General features: G+C 39.2%; 1 protein-coding gene across 1 annotated transcript in view; it reads left to right on the top strand.

Moving 5' to 3' along the window:
* FAT1 (FAT atypical cadherin 1) overlaps positions 1-14,823 on the top strand; it is a 489,274-nt gene extending 474,451 nt beyond the window's left edge. The window contains exon 29 of the transcript XR_014175910.1: positions 14,812-14,823. The gene's annotated coding sequence lies outside the window, so the exon portion shown is untranslated. The remainder of the gene's footprint in view (positions 1-14,811) is intronic.
* Positions 14,824-19,322: the final 4,499 nt, after the last annotated feature.

Raw genomic sequence — 19,322 nt, forward strand, 5'->3', positions numbered from 1 at the left:
GGAAGTTAACTTTATTGGACTTTCCTAGACAATTAGCAGATCTGGGATCAAATCTCTAAATCTGCTCATTTATGAGAGACAACTGCAGCTTTGTTTTTGAGCACCACACATTTAAGATGGTTTGTACAGATTTAAAAGTACAGATTGACTTTCACAATGAAAAGGATGGAAGACTCCTCTCTCTGCTCAAAATAAAGAAATGCCCTTCACCTTGCAAGAAAACAAAGTTGTCTGGTTCTATTGTTAAATGAGTTAAGCTATAAGTATAGTCAGAAAGGATGAAATGAGAAATTTCCACCATCATCATCCAAACTATCTTTAAGGATGATTCAAGGTTCAGCCCAACTTCATTCTATCCTTGCTTTACTTCTTCTCTTTGCTTATTCATTCTACTTTTCAGTGGCTTTGTATAACATTATTGTACTAATGATAATGGTGGAAAACTGTTTAACTAAAGGATAAAAGAAGAGTTCTAAAACTGATTCAATGAGCCACAGGAATGAATAGATTCAAGTCCCAGGGTGATGGCTCTTCTGTAATAGGTCACCATTATATCTCCCAAAGCCTGCAAATAACAATGAAACCAGTTGTTAAAATCCTAGCCCTGAAGATCAAGAGCAGGTTCAAATAATATATCATTACATAGGAACAGTCTTGAGGTCCAGAAACATTATCTGTACAAACATTCAGGAAGACAATGGAAATAACAACACTGCAGTGGCTGAAGAAACATTATTCTGCATTCATTGTTGCTTGCCATATTTGTAATAGCTACTTTATACATTGCATACCTTAAAATGAACATGTTCCTAGGAAAATGAAAAGTATGTGCACAATAGAGAAATGTATTTAGTGCTGTTTTTACTGATTTCCCAGAGTTAGAAAGCTCAGCAAAATATAAAGTAAATGCAGATTTTTTTAAAAAAAAATCTAGTTGTATGTAGCAGCTGCATAGAGTATTTTAAATCAGCATCTTAAGTTCATTTTTCATCCTAGAACCATGGCTAACCCTAATGGAAAAATAAACATTCAACTCTGGAAAACTGCAAAAAAGCAAGCACACAAGATACATATTTAGTAATCTGGTAATAAATATATATATAAAAGGAGGGCCATGTTGGCATTGAAGTAACTGAAATATTATAAAAAAAACATGTTGCAAGAGAAGAATCTTGCTAAGAATAGCTGCTACAATGTAGACAAATAATTATTAATGGACAAATACATAAAATAATGCATAGGGTACAGGATGATACAACTTAAGATGCTATAGCCCAAACATAATTACTTTTTCCTCCCAATATTTAATATAAATAAAAGTATAGCACACTGATGTAAAACTCATGGCAACACGTTACCGTCATGTAATATATTGCAACGTTTTCCCTCTTGGGGTGGACGTGGCCTTCACGTGATACATCAGGCCAGTGGACTGCCAGTTTGACATCCCTGGCATAGCAGAACATTTCTGTCTAATCTAAAGACATGCCTTAGAGTAAGATTATATTATTACACACGTCACCAGCCAGGGTGCAAGGGATACATGTATACATCCCTCCCTCCCTCTGTCTCTCTGTCTCTGTCTCTGTCTATCTGTCTATCTATCTATCTATCTATCTATCTATCTATCTATCTATCTATCATCTATCATCTATCTTATTTATTTATTTATTTATTATTAGCGTTTATATACCGCCCCCTCTCCCAAAAGGGACTCGGGGCGGTGTACAGTCCGCATTAAAATGCAACAGATTAAAACATAGAAATAACTACAGAAATACATGTATATGAGGAGGATAAAATATGCCAAACTGTACTGCTAATAAATAAGTCAATACCAAAGTTTAAAATATCAGATTAAATTTAAAACACTATCCCTCTAAAAACCAGTAAGAATGTGTATGCCAGGAGGTAGACGTTATCAATTATGCCAAACCAGCCAGTCGGAACAGGTGTGTCTTCAGTTTCTGTCGGAAGGAGCGGAGGTCAGTAGTGGTTCTAATGTCGGGGAGGAGGTCGTTCCAGAGGGTTGGGCCCATCACAGAGAAGGCCCTACTCCTCGGTGTCGCCCGTTGGCATTGCCTCGTGGACGGCACCAGGAGAAGGCCTTCCCTGTGAGAGCGGATTGGCCGCAGGGATGTATGTGGGAGGATGCGATCATATATAAATAGAGCTAATTAGCTCTCATCAGCTAGCCATACCCTTACTGGGATTAGAACCCGGGCTGTATATATCTTAGGCAGGAGTCTTAGCCACTAAGCCACAGGCTCTCTTCCTTATCAGTTGAGCCAGGGAAATAGGTATGCATTTGTGTTACAACCCCTGGTATGACCTCTCCCTTTATTTATTTATCAGTACAATTACAACACAAATATAAAAAGGCAACAGTAAAAATAAAAATATGGTTTTCTGCCTGCATGGTCTTTGTGATAAGCCGAAGGACAGAAAGAGGGAGTAGTGACCTTCCTCCCATATTTAGTCATACCAGGGGTTGTAACACACACACACACACACACACACACACACACACACACACACACACACACACATATATATATATATATATATATATATATATATATATATATATGTTGTATTTGTGCTGATAAATAAATAAAAGGAGACTAGTATGGATCCATTTCAAGCTGTTTAGCTCTCATCAGCTAGCCATACCCTTACTGGGATTCGAACCAAGGCTGTATTGCATATTAGTATGGGTTTCTGTCTGGATGGTTTTCTGTGATGAGCCGAATGACAGAAAGAGGGAGTAGTGAGCTCCCTCCCATATTTGGGCATACCAGGGGTTGTAACACAAATACACACACACACACACACACACATATATATATGTGTGTGTGTGTGTGTGTGTGTGTGTTTTCGTAGATTTTCATGGGTGTAGGTATGCTGGTTTTGTTGTATTCGGGTCTTTTCCCATGTAAGATTGAGATTGTCTTTGCAACATTTCGGCAAGATCTCACTTGCCATCTTCAAGCTTGGGCTTAAAATGGGAACGGAGCTGCCGTCTTTCTGTAAATCTTGGTGGGAGGGGATGGGGTGCTGGCTTTGTTTCAGTAAGTGGAATGATTGGTGGTGTGGTTGTATCATGATTGGTAGATTGGTGCTGATTGGTGCTGGCTGTGTGTGCATTGTTGTTTTGTATTGTAATGGCTTGGGTGGTGCCGAAACGTTGCAAAGACAATCTCAATCTTATACGGGAAAAGACCCGAATACAACTATATATATATATATATATATATATATATATATATATATATATATATATATATATATATGTGTGTGTGTGTGTGTGTGTGTGTGTGTGTGTGTGTGTGTGTGTGTGTGTGTGTGTGTGTGTGTGTGTGTGTGTGTGTGTGTGTGTGTATGTATGTATGTATGTATGTATGTATTTGTGTTACAACCCCTGGTATGCCGAAATATGGGAACTATCTATACTAATCTCCCTTTATTTATTTATCAGCACAAATACAACACAAATATATATATATTCTCTGTGTGTGTTTTTGCATGGTTCATACACATATACAAACCAATTTTAAATGCTGTGTTAATGGATTGCCAATATCAGGTAACATTTTGTTACATACTAGATACCAATTGTTACACACTGTAGAATCAGGGTCTTATTCATTTCATTTGTATTAAAAAGTCTGTTCATATTATGTGCATTTTAATCAAAACAAATTATAGAGCTTTAACATTTTAAAATGACTGTCAATTTAAATAGCTAAATTTGAAATGTTGCACAATAAATTGAAAGTATGAAAAAATTGTTTTTAAAATTACATTCTAGGACATAAATTATTATTTAAAAATATAACATTATTTCTGTTTATATTTTTGTTGCAGAACTGCAATCAACTTGTAGCAATTTGACGCCCCTGTTCTATGCCATCCATCTGCTAAACTCACAAGATTCGTTTTTCTCACCATATACATGTATACATCTGAACTAGACTGCGTTGCTTCTCTGTATCACATAATGTACATGGGTATATGCATAATTTTGCATGTATGTATGTATTTATTTATTTTGTCATGTTTATGTAGTGTATATTGGAGGTGGTGACCTTTTGAGAGCTGTATGCAATGAAATTTCATTTTAATGTCTGCTGATTGGGGTACATTCACAGTGACAATAAATTTATTCTAAGTCTAAGTCTTACAACACTCTAAAATACAGTAAGACTACCACAATATCAAGTCAGAAAAAAGCCGATAAAGAAACTAGAGAAAACAGTTTCTTTTGTTCTGCAACTTTCAGAGAATTGACGGCTTATATATTAGCTCTGACCAGACTATTTTGCACTCTGACTTTTTCCCATTTCCTTGCATCCCTTGAGTTAATGTGAGCTTGAAAGTATCTACATCTTTTTTCAGTCTGAAAAGGAAGTCTGAAAAAAGACTAATGATTTTTAATGAGTAACAAATAGTACCTGGCACGAGGTCCAAAGGACTTCTTCCAAATCATGTTCAAACTGTGCACAGTCGGCTTTTTAGGCATCTGATCTCACTGATAATGGAAAGTTTGCAGCTATCCATATTGTGATGTCTTTAACTCATTAACAGTGCAGCTGCCATTTCAAAAATCATAAGGGAGAAAACACGTGCAGCAGTGACATCTGCCTGGATGCAGTTGGTAAAAAGAAGAGATTAGTATGAGAACTTGGACTGCGTGTAGTGAGATAGCAGAGAGGAGAGACAACCACTTTGGTTCTCCTATGGTCCATAGGAACCATAATAGGAGCAACATGAATGAAAGAGAGCGAGGGAAGGAAGAACCATTGCAATTCCTGGCTCAGTTGTTTTTCTACTGTTGCTGCCAAATCAGCTATTATGTCAGTTGGCAGTGGCAGCACTACTACCGTTGTTATCCTCTGTCTGCCCTTCCCTGCAGGGACTGAGGAGTTGAAGGGACACTTTGTGAGGTGAATGCTCACCCCTGTGCAATAACAGGGGTAAAAAAATGACTCGGTGAACCTCCTTCTTCTGCATGTCCTCAGTTGCATAGGTTGGGGAAATTGGCATTTAGTCTTTCGACATTGGGGAGTAAAGAAGGAGTAAAGAGTTTACTCCTTCTTGGGGAGCATCTGAAGGAGTAAAGAGTTTTATTTTTACTACTAGATGCCCACTGGATGCCCAGAGAAACTGTTTTCTCTAGTTTCTTTATCGGCTTTTTTCTGACTTGATATTGTGGTAGTCTTACTATATTTTAGAGTGTTGTAAGACTTAGACTTAGAAGTATTTCAGCTTCCAGCTTACGTTTTTGTTCAGTTTAGCAGCATTCTTTAAAACAAAGCAGTACTTGGCCAAGAAAAAATAATCTGATAACACTGTGTTATCGTATTTAACAAACTTGCTCTAGAGAAACATAAATATGGCAACAGTTTATAGAAACTAATAGAAATATTAAGTAAAAAGCAAACACTCTAGCATTTTTAAAGTAATGGATATGATTATTCATATACAATAGTAGAGTTGGAAGGGAGCTTGGAGGTCTTCTAGTCCAACCCCCTGCCTAGGCAGGAAACCCTATACCGTTTCAGACAGATGGCTATCCAACATCTTCTTAAAGACTTCCAGTGTTGGGGCATTCACAACTTCTGGAGGCAAGCTGTTCCACTAATTATTGTTCTAACTGTCAGGAAATTTATCCTAAGTTCTAAGTTGCTTCTCTCCTTGATTAGTTTCCACCCATTGCTTCTTGTTCTACCCTCAGGTGCCTTGGAGAATAGTTTGACTCCCTCTTCTTTGTGGCAACCCCTGAGATATTGGAACACTGCTATCATGTCTCCCCTAGTCCTTCTTTCTCTTAAGCTAAACATACCCAGTTCCTGCAACCGTTATTCCTTGACATTGTGTTTATGAAAGCTTGGTCTACCTCATTTCATTGTAAAACTCTCTAAACTCAGTTCCAAAATTATTCTGTGGCCTAAAATAATGTATGAACATTTCTTAGTTTTTTTTCAATACAATTGAAGTAAAACACAAATCAGTAACAATGCTTCCATGCTTTTCTTAAAAAAGCAAAACCACTTCAGCACAAGAAAATCAGCACCAGACAGCAATTCTTTCACTACATGCTACAAATCAACTGCAAATCAAATTAAGAAAAAGTTACTTTATACTCTTCTCAAGGGCATCTTTAGGTAAAAAGGAAGGTAGATTAGGTTAGATTACGGTAATGAGACTGAATCTCTTGAGCTCCTGAGTTACCGGTCAGGCTCAGCTGCCACCTTCATGCATACCAGAGAAGAGAGGAGGTCTTTCTGAGAGTCAGCTATAAAGCAGATTTACTACTAATTGTAATCTCTTGTGAGCAGTTGATGGCATCTCAGCAGCTGTTGGTTGCTTGTAAATATACCAAGCGCAAGAAGGGAGAAGGTATAAAAATGGGGTAGGCTTTATTAGTCAAACTGGCCACATTTGTAAAGAGTCATACAAATCATATTGAGAATAAAGTTATATCAGTTCATCAGTCCCACTTTTCTGCCACTTTGACTGACAAATGTAATTGTGCTGTTTTAGTAGGACGGGCTTTTGCCTTCTCTAACAAATATAGTACAGTGTTTGTACTGATATCTGATCTTCTCTTAAAATGTTTTGATGATACTTAGCATAACTGGAGTGCATTACTGGTAGATTAGTATAATGCTTTCTATTGAATCAGACTCTGATTTGCAGTGGTTAGCCAGACTCTTATTGAAATCCTTTTAAGGAAGGGTGCAAAGATCAAAGTGAAATTATCTTCAGGCACTTGTTCAACTATGAAAATAGATAGGTGAGAATTTTTTTTAAACAACAGATGCTGGAATGGATGGATAGGAAGCAGCATTCTAGTGCTAGAAAACAAAGTTGGGAGCGCCATGTGATGCTCACATTGGAAGCTGCTGACCACATCTAAAGGGTGAGAATGTTTAGCAGCATAGGTAGTCCCATTTTCCCACCAGCAAGAACTCTTATATTACAAAATATGTTTCATCTATTCTGTTATTTATTATTCAAATCTGTGGATTTGTTTCCATCCTTGTTTTGTATGCTTGTTAACAGCAATGTGAACGTGTTAATTTCAATAGCTATGGAAAAAATGCTGTCCTAGTGAAACAGTGTGATGGATGAAGCTGCTTAGGTGAGAAGCAAGAATGCTCAGACTAAACAAAATCATTATTCAAATACAGATTCTTTGCTGACTGTCAAGTCCCAGCAAAGTACAGGCAGAATTGTTTGATTTGACAGAGAGGAAGAAGGTAGTCTACCACATAATCCCAATATTGGATTGAGTTTCTGGAGAGTCAGTAATTGCTATGTCTGGTGTGTAATCTGACAGTGGTACTTTCTTGTTGCCACTGTTAATCTTGCAGGCAAATTGAATTTATTTCATCAAATTTGCAGCATATATATTGACAATGTTACGAAGTGGGTACTGTAGTGTTATACGTAGACTAGAACAGAGGAAATTGGAAACTGCCACTTTAAAAATTGAACAGGAAAAGGAACACCGCTTTTTGGCTGGTCAGAAATGAGCTGACAGTCATCTGATTACATCCTCTAAAATAAAATTGCTGAGGCAATTGCTAATTGCAGTTAGCCAACTACTAGAAGAGGCCCCTCACCTACTCCCAGAAGAAACTAAGCATGTCCACTTGTGAGAACAAATATCTGCAGATAGTTATTGGGAAATAAAATCCATTCAGAGCAACCTCTATTTAACCAACTATTGGTTAGATAGAAGCACTAGCTAGAAACCAGGAGAAACCATAAGCTCTAGTCCTTCCTTAGGCATAAAAGCCAGCTGGGTGACTTTAAGTCAGTTTCTCATTCTTGTCAGCCCTAGAAAGAAGGCAGGGCAAACCACTTAAAATGTTGCAAAAAAAAAAAAAAAACCCTGCATGGTTATGTCAAACATGAATAAACAGCTTCTATGTAATCATATTGTCAAGAATACGGGCTAAAAATAGGATAGCAAAAACCTTTCACAAACTTTGCAGGATTCTATGAATATATTCATCAAAATATTTCTAATATAATAATATAATATTATATACAATAGTCAGTGATATAGACTGTTTAAAAAAATATAAAAATAACAAAATACATTGATTTGGGCAATATAAGGTGATACATTAAGTGGAATTGGGCACCTTTTATAATGACAGAGGCAAACCTGGCCATCAGGTAATTCTGATATGTGTGTATGTACCGTATGTATGTGTGTATACGCATGTCTGTGTGTAGATAGAGGGAGGAAGGGAGGGAGGGATGGATAGATAAATGGATGGATAGATAGGATGGTTAGATAAATTTAGGCTCTTACAATGTTTGTTAATGTTAATTAAAAATATTAATGAATAAGAAATGAAAGTGACTTATGAGGATGAGAATACTTGTGGTCAAGGTTGAACTATGGGGTCTGTGGTGCTCTCGGAGCTTCGCTGTTTTCTTGCAGACATTTCATTAGTGAACTAGGTAACATCATCAGTGCAATGATCAGAGCACGAAGGACCTCACAAAGTGACTTATTCTGTCCTGGAACTCAGTTGCAGCTTTAATAGCAGCTTGTTTGTACTGTGAGGCTAATCCTGCTTGTTTTATTATATGAAAGTGTACCGATGTACACAGACAATAAAAGAGGAAGAATAAAAAATATTTTCAGGAAATAAGTATCATTTATATATCCTATGCTGACAGTTCTTTTAATACATATTTAGTAGAGAGTAGGATAACAATCAGTTTGGTGTAAATCCCTTTGTGAAATGGGGGATCTTTACATATGAGAAATGATATATCCATATCCTTTGGGTTCAAAAAAAACATGGTGTTGTGAAGTTCATCTGTTGGCAAAGAGCTTGCTCTACAGTTCCCCTGTGGAAGCACAGAATCTAGTACAATAGGGGCACTGGAAGTCCATTGCTATAATAACTGTCTTTGATGCGCTCATCATTTTCTATCAGGTTTTGGTGGTGCTTGTCTTCATAGCTAGTGGTGGTTTCACAGCACAGAGCTCACCAGCAGGTTCTGTCAGCAGTTGCAGCTCCTAGTGCTCTTGGCTGAATGTTACAATGGTATAAGGGTTTTTTCAGTGTCTTTGTAGCATTTGTGTGGATAACTTCAAGGAATTTTCTCAGACTCCGGCACCTTATAGAGCAACTGGCAAGTCATATGGCAGTCATCCATCTGGGCTCTGGCTATCAGAGGCTCAATCCTGGTGGATTCCACACAATCCCAGACCTCCATGTTGAAGACACAATCCAATGAATGCTAAGGATGGAGCAGAGAAAATGCATGTTAAATTTCTCTTAATTATTGTGCCTTTGGTATAGAGTCCAGGTGTCAGACCTGCCTCAGCTTGAACCTCTAAGTAAGCACAATCCTTAACTCTATTTATTGAGAAAGTTATAATTTACTAAAAGTCAAGTGAATTACAGTGAAGCATAACCAGAACTGAAAATCATGCACCAAAATCCCCAAGTCTAACTTTTCTCTCCATTATTTGTCTCCCATCGCTAGGTCCCCATGCACAATCAAATTTAAACAAGGTATTTTTAGAATGGTCACTTCAGGCAGAGGTTTGGTATGCAACTACATTCCATTCCCAGCCGATTGTCCTTGAAGCTCATTTCAGAGGGATACAGTGAAGTTTTATTTCCCTCAAAGCATCTCCCCTCTCATCCATCCCCCCCCCCCCCAGAGTTCATGGCAGCTATACTGAATGGTTGCGAAGCACAAATGGGAGGAGGCAGCTGACACAAGGACTCACATCCATATAGGAGGAAAGTGACAATGGGTCTAGAATAATTAAGCACCAAGCTAAAGACCAGATGACTGTGAATTCTGGTGATGCTATATCTACAAAGTCAGTTGAGTAACCTTAGGCCAGTCATTTTCTTTCAGCCCTAGGAAGGAAACAGTGGCAAGCTACTTTTGAAGAATTTTGACAAGAAAATGCAGGGACTTGTCCAGACAGCCTCTGGGAATTGGGCAAGTGTATCTTAGCAAACAATGCAGGTTGTTTGAAGTGAAGTGAAATAACCAAGAGACATCTGTTCTAGTCCTACCCTGGGCACAAAGCTAGCTGGATGACATTGGTTAGTCTCCCAGTTCTAGGAAGAACATAATGACAATGTCTGAAAAACTTTCCCCAAAAACTGCAGGATCTAATCAAGGCGGGCACCAGCAATCAAAAACTGAAGCCCTCCCAAAAGATGATATTTAATAATGAATACGACTTTAAAAAAATTAACACTGCTTCACATATACAGTGGTACCTCGGTATTCATCCACAATTGGTTCCAGGAGGCACAATGAGTACCAAAAACAAGGAGTACAAAACAAAATTTTCCCATAAGGAATAATGTAGCGAGTCACAAGGTTGTCAACATCAACAAGTTCTAGCTTGTACACTGAGTACCAAACAAATGATGAGTACCAGGACAACATTTTCATATCAAAATGTGTTGAGTACCAAATTCAATGAATTTCAATGTAGTTGAGTACCAAGGGACCACTATAACTTGAAGTGGGGAAGTATGTTGACAAGCACTACAAGAATCCACTTTCCTTTGGACTCTCTTTTTGGTGATCAACATGACTTCATTTCTTCCACATATTTCTTTTTACATTGATAGTGAATGTAATGCCTTTGCCATGCATTTCTTAGCACAGCACTGGATTATTTCAACTGGATTCTTAATATCTGAAGAGCCTCTACTTCTGATCTGGCTGCCTGAGTGCTGATAAATCTCTTTCCTTGGATTTAATCGTGTGTCAGTTTTATAGCAGCACTAATACAAATGATAGCTGCCCTGCTTGACGATAACAGTGGAAAACTTGAGGTGGGGGGAATTTTAAAAGGCAGCTGTAGATTGATAGTGAGGTTAAAATTAACCGTCACACTTGAAGCTATCATGCAGTGTATCTTACAGAACCAACTAAATGATACTGAATGGAAACCGCGCAAGGTTTTAATGTTGAATAAGGTCATGTACCTGTCCTGCCATTATAGATTAAGTTAATAAATGTCCTATATTTCTTGCATTGCTATAAGCAGGTCAATTTATAATAATGCAGAGTTTGCCTATACTTTAGCTTCAAGTGTGAGGAGTGACACCTGCAACAAATCCATAGAACAGGTGTCCTGAGAGATCTCCAAAAAACCTTTTTATTTATTTATCAAGAAATAATTCTATGACCTCTACATGTGTTGTTTGGCATTTTGCTATTCAATTCTGATGTTATTCTTTTTGCTTCTCAAAGCAGAAAACAGGATTCTTATTCTGTTAGAAATAAAGTTCAGCCCCGGTGTTGAATGAGCATCCTTCATTGCATTTTGAGTACAGCAAGCTTTAGGAGACAGAGTCCAGAGACAAGGCATCCACAGCTCCACCTTCAAATCCTTTGCAACTTCACCCATCCTTGTTGTTTAGCACCTGGGACAACTACGTCACCCTATTTGTTTACCAGACCTGGACCTAGGACTTGTACTGGATAAAACATTTAATTAAAATTTGCATGCCGTGCACACAATAACTTTAAAGTTCAGACAACTTCTGCTTGAAGGGAGTATTAATTATTGAGATTAAAATGCACAAGGGTATTCTACCCTTTCTCCTCCATTGAACTCAAAGGAATCTTCCTGTTTAATTTATTATCTGAAATTCGAGAAGCATTTTTAGTGATACTTGCTTCAATCACCATATCTACCTTATAGAGATCTCTGTCCTATCAACTAAGTATTTCTTAAAAGGAAGACCTTAAAGAATGATGCATTGAGTATCCCTTAGAGCTGATTCTTCTTATAGCTCTGAAACTGTTAGGGGTCAGCAAACCTCAGGCAGCAGGTACCCTACAAAATTTCACATGATCCTGTGGACACTCAACACGAGAGAGAGAGAGACGAGAGAGACAGACAGAGAGAGAGAGAGAGAGAGAGAGAGAGAGAGAGAGAAAACATGTGTGTGTTTTAAATTAAAAAGACTGAAACTTACAAAAAATGTACAAGATTTTGGCCATAAATGCTACATTTCCAACTCATTCTAAATCCTACATTTATTAGTTCTGAGCCTTGAATGCTATACTGTCTGCAGTTTTAAATATGTTTGCTAAGGATTCTTTAGTGAGTATGTTTCAATAAAATTTTAAATAATCAATTCCTACTGGAGTAATTCTAGAAAATTTGTAATCAGCCAATATAGGCTGGATTGCTACAATACAGTAAACCAAGAGGAAATGGCTTATGTCAATTTAGCATATTGTGGACTAAATAATATACTATAGTTAGTGTGATATGTGAATGTAGGCACAAGTTTAATTGCTGATCCATTAAGTTGTTTTAAACTTCACCTTATTTTCATTTTGCCTCCAGTAAACAATAAATTATTGAATTGTTATGTAGGGCTACGTCTTATTTTGCTACATTGGACTATTCCCTGAAATTTGATTTCAGTGCTACATCCGTGTATGTTTTCATTGTAGTTGGTGGAAGTGTTGTTCTCTCCTTGATAGCTCCTTGATCAGTGCTTTGTTCTCTGCTGAGTGTTTGTCTGGTGTCAATCCCTGCTTCACTAAGCATTGGTTGCTGGAAAAGATCTTGAAACATTTACATTTACACACTATGTATACATGATTTACACAAGATTTGCACAGCACTTACACACCATTCAAAAGTGAAAATAAATTTTTGGAACAATGCAATAAAAGTTTCAATCCGGCTAAGGGAATAAAGTTAATTACTAAATTTAATTAGAGAATTTAAAGAAGAAAAATAAAGTTAGATTGTTTGTTGGTATTTTTACCTACTGATGGGAGAGCTGATACACAAAATTAATGGCTCATCACCAATTGTGGGATCCTTGGTGCTCTCTGAGCTTGGTTGTTTTCTTGCAGATGTTTCATTAGCAAACTAGGTAGCATTTTCAGTGCTACATTTGCTCTCTTTTTAATACTAGTGGCTTGCTCTATCAGTGTTGGTGGGAGTGATCTTGGTGGTTCCTTGATTAGAATATTGTTTACTATAAGCTTGTTTGTCTGAGTTGATAGTTCTTTAATTGGGGCATCTTTATCATCATAAAAACTGGACACCTAATGGACATCAAAGCTGTAATTCAGTATATTGACATTAAAGAGCTGGGAAACTATACTGACCATTGTTGGATTTAAAGCAAATTTTAACTACTGATTATGAAATATATATATAAAGTTTTTATTTATTCTAAGGTCATTTTTCTACTAGTGATTTATAGTGTCATCTAGAATCAGCCATCCAGTGTTACACTTTATTGTACATCATAGCAATGAGATCTGACTTTATAGTACTTCAGTCATGACTGTATGGTTCTGTGAAGATGTAATAAATGATTGGGTAGAAATGACTTAAGTCTGCAATCTGATTGTTGAAAATCATTGCACTGCTCTGTCCCCCCTACCCAGCTGTGCTACATGCACTTTTCAATTTGGAAACAATGACCATTCCACTTTATGGACTTTATATTAAGGCAGTATAAGAAAATAGAATAACGACATTCAGAAACACAAGCATCACTAACCATGAGAATTAACACTATCTTTATTGTGAGTATGTTACAGTAATACAATTTTGCAAGTCAGAAAACACATCTCCCCTTTTTTTCCTTTTCCTTTTCCAAAACTAGAGAGGGATTTTTCTTAGACGCTTCCCGTGCACTTTTCCTTCTGTAGGCTGAGATATCATTTCCATGATGGCTGTCTGGACTGTGGTTCAGGGGTGGGTTGGTGCCGGAATTCCTGCTGGTTTGCCTCGTGAGTGCAGAACATTAAAAAAGGACAAAAAAAAAATATGCCAGGAACTGCAGCAGCAATCAGGGAACTGGTTCAGAGGCGTGGCCAGCTCGGGTCACTGCCAGTTCTGCGACGCATACCACTACCAGTTCTCCAGAAACAGTGCAAACCGGTAGCAATCCACCTTTGCTATGGTTCTTCTTCCTGTATTCCCAGACCATTCTCACAGAGCATTATGCTATGCTCCACCATCACTCAGTCATCTCCCAGTTGGACTACTGCAACTCACTATATGTAGTGCTCTGTGAAAACCATCCAGAAGTTGAATTGGTCCAGAATGCAATTGCACAAATAATGCTGGTTATCACAATGCTGGTTATTACAAAGCCCTACAAGACACAGAATGATTTTATTTCAGCCTGCCTTCAGTCATTTCTATTTATGCAACATGCTGTCACTTGATGGGGATGCTCCTTGAGGAACTGTCACCTGATGGTACCTAGGTATCAGTTTTCCCAGACAAAACATGTAACCAGATCAAATTAATTTTACTTTATTGTGAGGCTTCATAAGCACAATCTTGCAAGTCTGAAAATACGAATCTCCTGCCATTTATTTACTGACTGCAGGCAGCCCTCCCGAGCTGGCAGAGGGTTGCAGGAGGCCGTTGCAGCTGAAAACAGAACTCAGAAGCCCGTATTTGCCCGTATTTGCTGGCAGAGCGCTCGAGCTACCACAGGCACCCCGATATGAGTGATGTCCAGTTTGCCACACCCACCCTGGCCATGCCACCCGGGTCCCCCAAGGTCAAACACAACCCTGATGTGGCCCTCAATGAAATCAAGTTTGACACCCCTGACGTATGCCACTTGGAATTGTGATTATGCTAGTTGTTTGTGTATGTGCATTAGTAATATGTGGATTCACTGGGAGGCACAGATCAGGGCACATACAATGTTCTCTGAGTTGTGAGACTAGGAAGGAAGAGAACGAAACAGTCAATGACATTGCAAGCTGACGCCCAAAAGCTTCTTCCACAAGAATGTATTGGGGATTTATTTTTCTAGAATGCGTTTTTTTTCCTATGGCCTCTGGCCTATATAAATCTTTCAAAGATGCAAATGTAGGTTTATTTTAGTTTATGTTATTTGGCCTAACAAAAATGATCTTTATGGCATGGTCATATTTCATATGCCTGAGTCTCTGAATCACTGAAATGGGTAGGTGATTCTGTTGAATAAATGCTTTGTTTGAATTTTCATGATCTTCATTAGGAAGAATCAACAGTCTGCATTTTAAAATGAATTATATCAGCAAAAAGAATACTACCATTCCTCAAATTCCCATGAGCTACTGAAGTTTTATAAAGTGATTACTGATAAGTGACTTAATAACGAAAATTAGTCTTAACGGTCTGTGCTCTGGCATTCAAAGAGTGTTTTCCCACATTCTTATGCTCCCACATCACTTTCTGTAATGCCAAATATTGTTAATGTATACCAGCTTTGGTAGGGGTGAAATACTTTGGAGTTACTAAGAATTAGTATTGTGCAATGCAATCTACATTTAGGAAATGAGTAGACACTAACATTCAGTATTGGCTTCTGGTAATGCATAAGTTTGAGAAATATGTATGTAAAAGTACCGTTGTTATTATATCACTGCTTTATTTCTTTGATTACAGGATAACGCAATATTTGAAAATTTTAATATAATTCATCTAGTTAAAGAAATACAAACTTGTACTTGGGCTCAACACTGTATTGATGTTAACAAAGGTAAACAAAATGTTGCTTCATTGCTCGTCAAGACAACTTTGCAAAGGTGGCTCTGTTGCGATTGAACCTTTGCATGCTTGTCAGTACAAGAACCCATAAATGAACCCATACAATATATCTTCTGATGTGTCATCTCCTTTTGATGTATGATCCCATTGTCACTTTTTCAATGGAATTTTATTTTACTACATTTTATTTTATGTCTGTATGTATTGAGGATACCATTCGCAAGATCCATTATCAGGATCCATGAACATACATGAAGACACAGCTGCAAGCTGCATATTTGGGGGGGGGGGGTCTAATTGGAATTAGTACTCCAGAATTCTCATCAATGTCAGAGCTGTTGCCTCTAAAAGGAACATGCTATTATCTTAGACCAGGGGTGTCACACTCAAGGCCCGGGGGCCAGATCTTGCCTGTAGGGTGCTTAGATCTGGCCCACGAAGCTGCCTTGGACATAGTGAAGGACTGGTCTGCAGTGCTTCTACCAGTGAAAATGGCTCCCGAGCTGCATTTGCAGTTGTCAGGGCCTCCTGCAGCCCTCTGCCAGTGAACACGGAGCTTGGGAGACCATTTTCGCTGGCTGAACGCTTGGGTCACCACAGGCACCCCCAACATGAGTGACATTGAGCTGGCCATGTCCAACCCGGCCTCCCAAGGTCAAACACAACCATGATGCGGCCCTCAATGAAATCAAGTTTGACACCCCTGTCTTAGGCAAACCTACTGCCTAAAAATATTAATAGAAGTACATTCATATGAGAACATGCTTTATATACAGTATAAACCATTTTATCTACAGTTTTATTTGCAGCCTAATAAAACGGGGTGGGCTTAGTTGATGAAGTAGACAATCAAATCAGTTTGATGAGAGAAAGAAACAAAAAGATGAAAACTGACTCCCTCTCAGACTCATAATATCGGGTCCAAATATGACCAGTTAGTTATAAAAAAAAAATTATAAACATTCAGTCTGCCAGTCATGTTCTAGCAAGAACAGCTCATGCTGAGAATTTCCTAGGAAGGAAAGTGATTTACAACCCACTTGCTGTTTTACAGTGCCCTAGAGTTGCAATTGTAAATTTAAGTGACTTTTCTTTATAATACATAATTGCTTGGTAAACTCTTCAGCATTACTCTGCATTTCTTTTTATGCGATCCATGCATTTTCTCAAACTGAAGCAAGCAATCTTTTCCAAGCTTGGATAATGATTTTTTTTTCAAAAAAAAAAACCATTTGGTTGTCCCCCAAACTTGACCACAGGAAGTGAACTAAATTGAATCTGAAATCATTGCAAAAGGAAATAGATGTACCAAAGCTAGAACATTTGTATCCTGAAAGGATAGAATAATTCTAATTGGGAAAAAGCGTTTCGTAAGCAAAAGAGACAATAGGAGGAGAAGAGCAGTGCAAAAGGGGTTAGAAGAAGAAAGGTAATTTTTATTTATGTGCTTTTATTTATTTATTTACTTACTTATTTGTATCCTACCTTTGTTATGTTTACAAATAACTCAAGGTGGAAAACTTATCCAACACACTTTCTTCCTACTATTTTGCCCACAACAACAGCAACAACAACAACAACGCTGTGAGGTGAGTCAGACTGAGAGAGTGTCTAACACAGGGGTGTCCAAACTTGGGAACTTTAAGACTTGTGGACTTCAACTCCCAGAATTCCCCAGCCAGCCATGCTGGCTGGGGAATTCTAGGAGCTGAAGTCCACAAATCTTAAAGTTCCCAAGTTTGGACACCCCTGGTCTAACACAAAATCACCCAGTTGGCTTTCATGGCTAAAACAGGACTTGAACTCACAGTCTATGTTAGCTCTATCATCCCATCTTATGCAATTATCATTCAATATTATTATTCTATTGTTAGATATTAACATATATCGTAGCAAGTCTCCTCTCTGGTCCGCCGCTACGGCGGGAAACAGGTATCGTTCTGATTGGTCGAGAGGCGTACCCGATTCCTATAAAAGGGGAACCCTCCGACCACAGAGCAAGCTGGATCACTACTACTACTAATAAAGAGCTGATAAGTCACTACGTGGCAACTCACTGCGAGTTCAGGGATCTGGACGAGCACATCCTGGCAAGATTTGTTTGTGGGTTAAGGGACATCTCGCTACAAAAAAGGCTGTTGGCAAACCCAAATTTAACCCTACAAATAGCACTAAACGAAGCAAGAGCATCAGAGTCAGCGGAAAGATCGTCGGAAACCATACAACGCAGATTCAACGTGAGCCAGCCAACACCCAGACACACCAGAGTCCACTACGAGGACACATACCCCGACGAGGATCCCGAGTTCGAGGACAGTCACCTGATGCGGAGCAGTCACATGAGGCCTGGGGGGAGACCCGGATTCCGTTTGCCGCCCTGCGCAAGCTGCGGAGGGAATCACCCCCGGTCTACCTGTCGGTTCAGGAACGTTGTTTGTTCACACTGCAACAAACTTGGGCACATCGCACGAGTGTGTCAGAGCGAAGTCCCTGCCCCACGGCAGCCATTTACGTACCGCCAACAGAAGCCCAACTCAGGGGCTTGGCGAAATCAAAAAGGGCGCCCAGAGAGAAATCCACAAGTGTTGACCCAGAGAGACAACCCCCAAAGAGCTGAAAGGGCGTATCCCCAGAGAGAGTATACACAAAGAGCTGAAAGAGCGTTCTACCAAGACGCTCAACGAGAGTATTTTCAGGATACAGATGCTGAGATAGAGCTGACCCAGAGAGAGGAATTGCGAACGTATCTCACCACAATAAGCCAGGTCCGCACCAAGCGGCCTAAGAAGCTGAAAGTCACAGTCCTGTTGGAGGGCTCTCCTTGCGAGCTAGAAGTTGACACAGGATCGTCCCTAATGATCATTTCATGGGCTTCCATGAAAAAGGCTATCCCTAGCCTCAAAAAGAGCCAACTACGCTCACCAGACATACTACTACGAGACTACCAGGGGAACCGAGTCCCCATCATGGGCCAAGGCACGTTCCAGATTCGTTTCAAGGACATCAGAGCCCAGCTGCCCGTGACCATCGCCAGCGCACCACTACAGAACCTTCTAGGACTTGATTGGTTTGAAGCTTTGGGATTAGAAGTCACCGGAATCAACGCCGTGGAGAACAGCAGCGCTGAACAGATTTTTAAGGAGTTCGAGGATGTGTTCAGCCCCGGTCTTGGTAAGTATGTGGGTAAACCAATTTCATTCAATTTAGACCCCAAAGTGGCGCCAATCCGACTTAAACCGAGACGAGTGCCCTTTGCACTCCGCCCAAAAATAGATAAAGAGATAGATAAGTTAGTAGAGCAAGGGATCCTTGAGCCGGTGGATCACGCGCACTGGGAAACTCCCATTGTGACCCCAGTCAAACCAGACGGGTCAGTCCGCATCTGCGCGGACTATAAATGCACAATTAATGTCGCGCTACAACAAAGCGCATATCCTGTGCCCGTAGTACAACACTTATTGCACTTGTTGGGGCCAGGAAAAATATTTGCTAAGTTAGACATGGCACAAGCTTACCAGCAGTTGCCCGTGGACAGCGCCACGGTGGAGGCCCAAACTATAGTGACGCACAGAGGAGCATTCAAATGCAATCGGCTACAATTCGGTGTGAGTATTGCTCCAGGTCTGTTCCAGAGCGTCATGGAATGGCTTTTGCAAGGGATACCGGGAGTCGTCCCCTATTTCGACGACATCTTGGTATCCGCTGCAAACGAGGAGCAGCTATTAAAGAGAGTCAGGACTGTTTTGGCCAGAATCAGAGAAAAGGG

Source organism: Natrix helvetica (assembly GCF_964273705.1).
Source record: "Natrix helvetica genome assembly, chromosome: 7".
Classification (NCBI taxonomy): Eukaryota; Metazoa; Chordata; class Lepidosauria; order Squamata; family Natricidae; genus Natrix; species Natrix helvetica.